General features: G+C 43.2%; 1 protein-coding gene across 5 annotated transcripts in view; it reads right to left on the minus strand.

Moving 5' to 3' along the window:
* Hs3st5 (heparan sulfate-glucosamine 3-sulfotransferase 5) overlaps window positions 1-321 on the minus strand; it is a 250,082-nt gene extending 249,761 nt beyond the window's left edge. For all 5 annotated transcript variants that reach the window (XM_033763396.1, XM_033763393.1, XM_010614053.2 and 2 more), the window contains exon 1: window positions 12-321. The gene's annotated coding sequence lies outside the window, so the exon portion shown is untranslated. The remainder of the gene's footprint in view (window positions 1-11) is intronic.
* Between the last annotated feature and the right edge of the window lie 6,072 nt (window positions 322-6,393).

Raw genomic sequence — 6,393 nt, forward strand, 5'->3', positions numbered from 1 at the left:
GCCGCACTCACCGTGCAGGGCAACCTGGCCGCGTGGCCTCCGCCCGCAGAGCTGCAGGCCTGGAGCGAGTCGGCGGCTGCTCCTGTGGTGCCGGCCTGACTGCAGTGAGCGCCCCGGTCCGCTGAGACAGCTGTGTCGCTGCTTCTCTCCTAACTTGTCCCCCAGGCATTGATCCCTACCCAACCAAAATTACCCGGAAAGCCTTGTCTCTTACTGATAAAGCAAAGACTGTTTTAGCTTTCCTTCCTCCCCCTCTGTGAAGGATCTATGCACCACACAGAAAAGTTCTCTGGGCAGTACATCTCGGGGCTGCTGCTCCTGATGGCCTTTCTGTTTAGGAACCACAGTCAGAGTGCAAAGTTGAGTTCTCCTCCTGAGGTCAACGCAGAGGACTGGTCCATTTAAGGAGAGGTCCTGGAATGATCACCAGCAGCCTCGCGGGAGAGAATCGCTGTGCTTTCCTCAGGCCCGGTTCCCTTTATTATGGTCATTTCAGTCAGTCTGAAATTTCAGTCAGTCTGATGAGGAAAGCTCCACACAGCACAGACAGAGCTCTCTCTCCACCGACTCACCCAGAAGCCTCCCGCTGGCTCCCGTTGTCCACCACCCAAAGGCCAGGAGCTCTAATCTCAAACAGCGCGTACGTGTGAGTGTTTAAGTGTGTGTGTGTGTGTGTGTGTGTGTGTGTGTGTGCGCGCGCGCGCGCTTGCACCGGCAAGCTAACCTGAAGGACAAAACCGTTGAGTTCTAGAAAGAGATGACTTAAACCTAAGTAAACTTATTTACCAACTACTTAGACAAAAATATAAGCTCAGCAGCAACAAGGAAATGTATATTGTGTCATAAATCCAGCGGGCAGGGATGGCTTTTCGCCAACTCTGTGATCCATTAACCTCTTTAGCTCTTTGTAGGCAACAATAGCACACACTCACATTGTTATGTTTGAAAGACAAGGTTTTTCTTCCCCCATTCCAAAATCACAATATCACATTATCGTCTAAAAGAAACCTCAAACAATAAAGTAATAAGAAAGGAAGAAACACAATTTGCCTTTTTTTCCCTGAATAAATGTTGCTGTTCTGTTTTTCTGTAGGAGAAAAAAAAATTGCTGATAAGCAGGAAAGTCCACAAAGACATAACGATAGATTTGGAAGTATGCTTTACTCAGTCTTTCAATTGACAAACTATTTAAAAGTATTATAATTTTATGGGTATTCATCATTTCTATGAGCCAGTGAGATTTCTGAGGAGGAGTAGCAGGGTGGTAAGATGGTCTGGCTTCTCACGGTTCCATCTCCCAGCACGTTGGCTTCAGGAGGAGAAGGACGATCCAGGAGCTGTGCGTCTCAGCTCCTCCTCAGAGGACCACAGTCCCTCATTTCTGTCTCCTCCTGCAGATTCCCTGTGGGACCAGGAGGGCGGAGCCCAGAACTGTGAAGCCCAGATAGGGAGTGAGCTCTTCACCACCCCAGGGCTGGAGGATGGGTTAGGGCCTAGGGCTCTGCAGGGCCCGGGTGATCTAAGCACAGAGGGAGGTGAAGGGGCCCTGGCACTGGAGTAGAAGCACACCAAGTTAAACAAACACAACTCAACACTGAACTGGCATGTCCAAAAATATTTTTAAAATACAGCTTTGAAAACCGTCACAGCTTCAACGGTTTGGTTTAGCCGCCAAAGCCAAATAAAGTGCTCAGTAACAAACACATTTGGTTAATTGCAGTGCTCCTTGGGCAAAGAATTATTTGTTTTCCTGAACTGCACCACACTCTCTGGTCTCTAAAGATGTGACTATTAAATACTGTTCAGTTTGCAGTTCCAGAAGGAGACTGCCCTTTCTGCCCACTGGAATGTCGGTCGGTATTGGGAAATGGAGGACAACTCACTTCTTTCCAGGCTTTCTTTTGATTAGCCAATCCCTGACATCTAGTTTAGTTGGCTCAGGGAACATTTGTTGGAAGAACCCTTCTACATGTAAGCCATTGGAAATCCAAAGGTGAATGAAAAGGCCTCCATTAAACAAGGTCAGGACTGTCAGGTACGGACATAGGGGGTTAGGGACTCTGCTCCCATTAGACCAGAAGCCTCTGTGGTCATAGCTTTGTGTCCTTACTAACTGAAGCTCTCGCATAAGAGAAGTCATTTCAGTATTGTGCCATGCCATACTCAGCCCCAGAACGCCTTAAAGTGTCAGGCCACACTTAATTTTGTGGGGAACATTTCTCACGAGCTGATGGGTCCCCAGACTGGTGTTACAGACTCTAAGGAGGTGTGAAGGAGATTCACCTCTCTCTAGATCCAGACAAGCACTGGCTAACAGCAGTACAGTCCGAGGTAAGGACGTTTGCCACATACATAATTTTAAGTACTCTAAAATCTCCTTACTACTAAGAAACAAGTGAAGTTAATTTTAACTATGCATTTTACTAGATCAGTATATTTTAAATATTCTCATTTCAATATGTGATCAATATGAAATTATTTAGAAAACATTTTACATTTTTTCTTCCTGCACTAGGCAGAATAGCTCCCTAACACATGCACATTTTTTTTTTTTTTTTGGTACTGGGATTGAACTCAGGACCTTGCACTTACAAGGCAGGCGGTGGCACCACTAAACTAAATCCCTGGCACAATGAACATTTTTTTTTCTCTCATTGAGTTTATTGGTACATTTTAGGTATACAATACAGTTACACTCATCATTGGGATCTTCTACTTTTACGTGACAGGTCTTGGTTCTCATTTTTTCCCCTTACCCCTGCCCTCCCTTCCCCTCCCTTCCCCTCCCTATTTACAAATACTTTATTTCCATTTTCTCATTTCCTTTTTTCTTTTCCCTTATTATCTTTCCCCTACCCTTCCCACTTTCCCTACACCTTTAGCCCCTTTCTTCCTATTTCATATTGTCCATTATATCATTAGGATCTTATGTACTATTATAGTTTTTTCACACCAGAGAAAGTATTCGGCATTTACACGTGTGACTTATTTATTTCACTTAGGAGTACATCCTCAATATATATCCATTTTCCTATGAATGACTCTAATTTCTCATTCTTTATGGCTGATATGTGGAATTGCCTGGTAAAGGATTTGACAATTGTGACTGAGGTTACAGAGCTTACAATTTAATTGAACAAGCTCTTTTTTGTTAAATAGTTAAGCAATAGTTTTTGTATTATTAAATTTAACTAGTTAAAACTGAACATTGCATGTCATAATGAAAAGCCAATACTTTTGTCTGGAGCAAAAAAACCTACGCCAACATGTATTGGAAATATTTGCGATTGACGTACTGTAGTAGCACATGTTTCAAGAAGTGCTTAGTCACATCCAGGCATGAGCATGTGAACATAAGACACCTTGTAAACACATGATTAAAATGATTCCTCCTGATTTGCTCTATTCCCAACATTGAGGGCAAGTCACTTTACAGCATTAAACTCCAGCATGCAGAGCACTTAGAGTCAGGAGGTTTAAAGTATGTGTGTGACACACCTATGGGAAACCTTCCCATCTCATGTGTGCAGATTGCTTCTCCTACACGCAAACATCTCTTCATTTTAACTTTTAAGTTATCAGGCTTCGGAAATCAGTACATCAGCATTCAGAGGCTTATGTTATGTTAGCAGGACTGATTTACTGCATATATCTATATCTATCTATCTATCTATCTATGATCCATACACTTGTTATATAGTTCTATGACATGTAGCTACTATATGTGCACTTCAAATCATTTCTTTCACTGGTACCATGATACCATAACCTAAGTTCTGCATCATTATGCTGTCCTCAGTAACAAACAGTGGGTTCACTTGGCACAAATAACTACGTGGAACAGCACATCTCTGCAACTAAAGTGACTTTTAAAATTTCCTGTTCAATATGGAATTTTAATTTCAGAATTCACCTTAAACTGCGTGATTGGGTTACCACTCACATATGGTCTGCAATAGACCAGCATGCCTCACTTCGCACGTGCTGGCTCTCCTGCATCACCCTCTGTCATGGGAGAGACCTGATGACTAAGATTCAAATATCCAGAGTAGATATTGACCTTCGGAATCCATAAGATGATTCGACAAATTTGTCACCAGGCATAAGAAAAGCTCCTCTAGTTGAGTAAGATGAATGGGGTCCTTGTGATCTAAACCAGTGACAGAGTCCCCTGTCTCCAGTCCTGCTGTGGCTTCTTCACAGTGGGATGTTGTCTTCTGCCTGTCTTCCCCATCTTGTCAACATGAAAGCACCCAGCCACCCTCTCTTCTGCTCTCTTCATTGCATTGTAGTTTTCCCACTTTCCCCAGGGCCAACCTGTGCCCTGCTCTCTTACTCCATGCATGGAGACTGAATTAGCTGAACTGTTCAAGGCCCTGTCTTGATAAGTTCCTGTTTGTATTCCAGTAAGTCAGCAGGTGGGACATCATTCTACTCCTCCATTCTTAGCACCTCAACTTTTTTTCTCCATCACATATCACACCCTTTTGTGGAGCTAGTTTTCTTGTTACACAATTATATAAACCTCCTGAGGCTACAGAGGCCAAGGCATGACATCTTTACCTTTCTTTCCTTTATATCTTTCTTCCTCCTCAAGAAAAACATACCAAGGATGCCATGGGGGAGTCAAAACCACTCCGGCTTCATTTTCCTTAACTGCTTGTTTTCTTCTTTTGTCACTTTCTTTGCATTGGAGAGCATAAGCATGAAAAGTCTGGCTAACCTTTTCTTCCGTAGTTGGATTCTTGTCAAAGTAGCACTTATAGGGCAGTTTCCTATACACCTTCTTAAACTTCTCCTGAGTGGCAGTGGATTTTGCCCCCAGGACGTCATGGAGTGGCCTCTTTCACCAGTTTCTGCAGTTCATGAGTAGTGGCTGGTTTGGGACACCATTCCTGGGCCTCTAGTGGGCATTCTAGAAAGTTCTCTCCCAGGAGTTCTTGTCTGCAGATTTACTTCAACAGGAAGCAAAAGAGATGTGACAGGAGAAACATTGTCACATGAGCAGTCACAGATCGAAGCGTATGAAGGATTCGACCTGTCCCTATTGATTTGAAGATGAAGATAACGGTGTAAAGAGGAGGAGAGCAGGTTGCGTCGGGAGCTGAGGGAGGCCTCTGGCTGATAACCAGCAAACAGAATCACCTGCCCTACAACGCAAAGGGCTGAATTCCACGGACAACCTGAATGAGGCGGAGGCCTACCCATCTCCCAAGCCTCTAGAAGAAGGAAGAAGCCCTGGACACCTGGCTTTTGGCTTTTGAGACTCAGCTCAGCCATGCTCCAGGACTTCTGACTCACAGAACTGTGACAGAATGAAGGAGGGGCTTAAGTCATCACATTTATGATGTGGTACCGTTGGGGTACACATTCTTACCCACACCGAATCTTAAAGTTGGTTGTGTACTCTCTAAACCCACAATACCCTCCAGTCTGCGCTTGCTTGCCTTGAGTACTCATGTCTACATTTGAGATGTGTCTAGTGGCTATGCTGTTGTAGTACATATCCAGACTGAGAAGGAGCAAGAAATTTGGAAGTACCAAATTTGTACACTGAGTTAGTTAATTGTTGCCATGTGGAGAGAGAAGAGAGGAGTAAGGAAGGGAGGAACTAGACAAGATTTTTCCTAATTCTCTTTCCTTTCCCATGTGAAATAGTGGAAACAGGCTCATACAGAAAACAGGCTGTTTTGTAAGTCAGAAATTTCAAATTTATCAACTCTGCTATTTTTGTTGTTAGCACCGCCAGGCTATTAATAAAGTCTCTTTTCATTATTCCACCTTTGCCCTAGTTAAGGTCTGCAGCAATCAATAGAAGAGGCATTGCTTTCTCATGAAACTTCAGTATTTTATTTTCAGCATTGTGGGACAGCTGATGTAGGCAAGAGTAACTGTGCAAGAGACTCAGAAGGATTGGTTGGTAATTCAGCACCCCAGGAAGGCTGCCACTCCATCGGGGAATTTGCTTTTCTTTATCAACTTTCTGAAGTCTGTTTCTTTTTCTTTTTTCTTATTTTTTCTTTTTTTTTAGTACTGGGGATCTAACTTGGGTCCTTGTGCTACAAAGCAGGCTGTGGATAAACTGAACTATATCCCCTGCCTTATGTGTCATTTTTATTTAAAAAGGAACCATGTTGTATAATTCTAATGGAACTCCATCTCACTCTTCTAGAACCATCCTTATTATCTTTCCTAATAGGTGAAAATATATGAGCTTAGTCTGTAAAATCTAGAGCAGGAACCAACCATTGTAATCTGGGACATATGAAGGTTTTTGCCAGACAGAAATGCAGGGACCCAGTGTAAAGAAAACTAGAACTTAGAATAGGAGGGATCGTAGGGAGGACATGGTAAGTCAAAATGAGAAATGGGTTTAGGGGTTAGCAACGTAAA

Source organism: Fukomys damarensis, unplaced genomic scaffold, assembly GCF_012274545.1.
Source record: "Fukomys damarensis isolate Sample0158 unplaced genomic scaffold, DMR_v1.0_HiC HiC_scaffold_14, whole genome shotgun sequence".
NCBI lineage: Eukaryota > Metazoa > Chordata > Mammalia > Rodentia > Bathyergidae > Fukomys > Fukomys damarensis.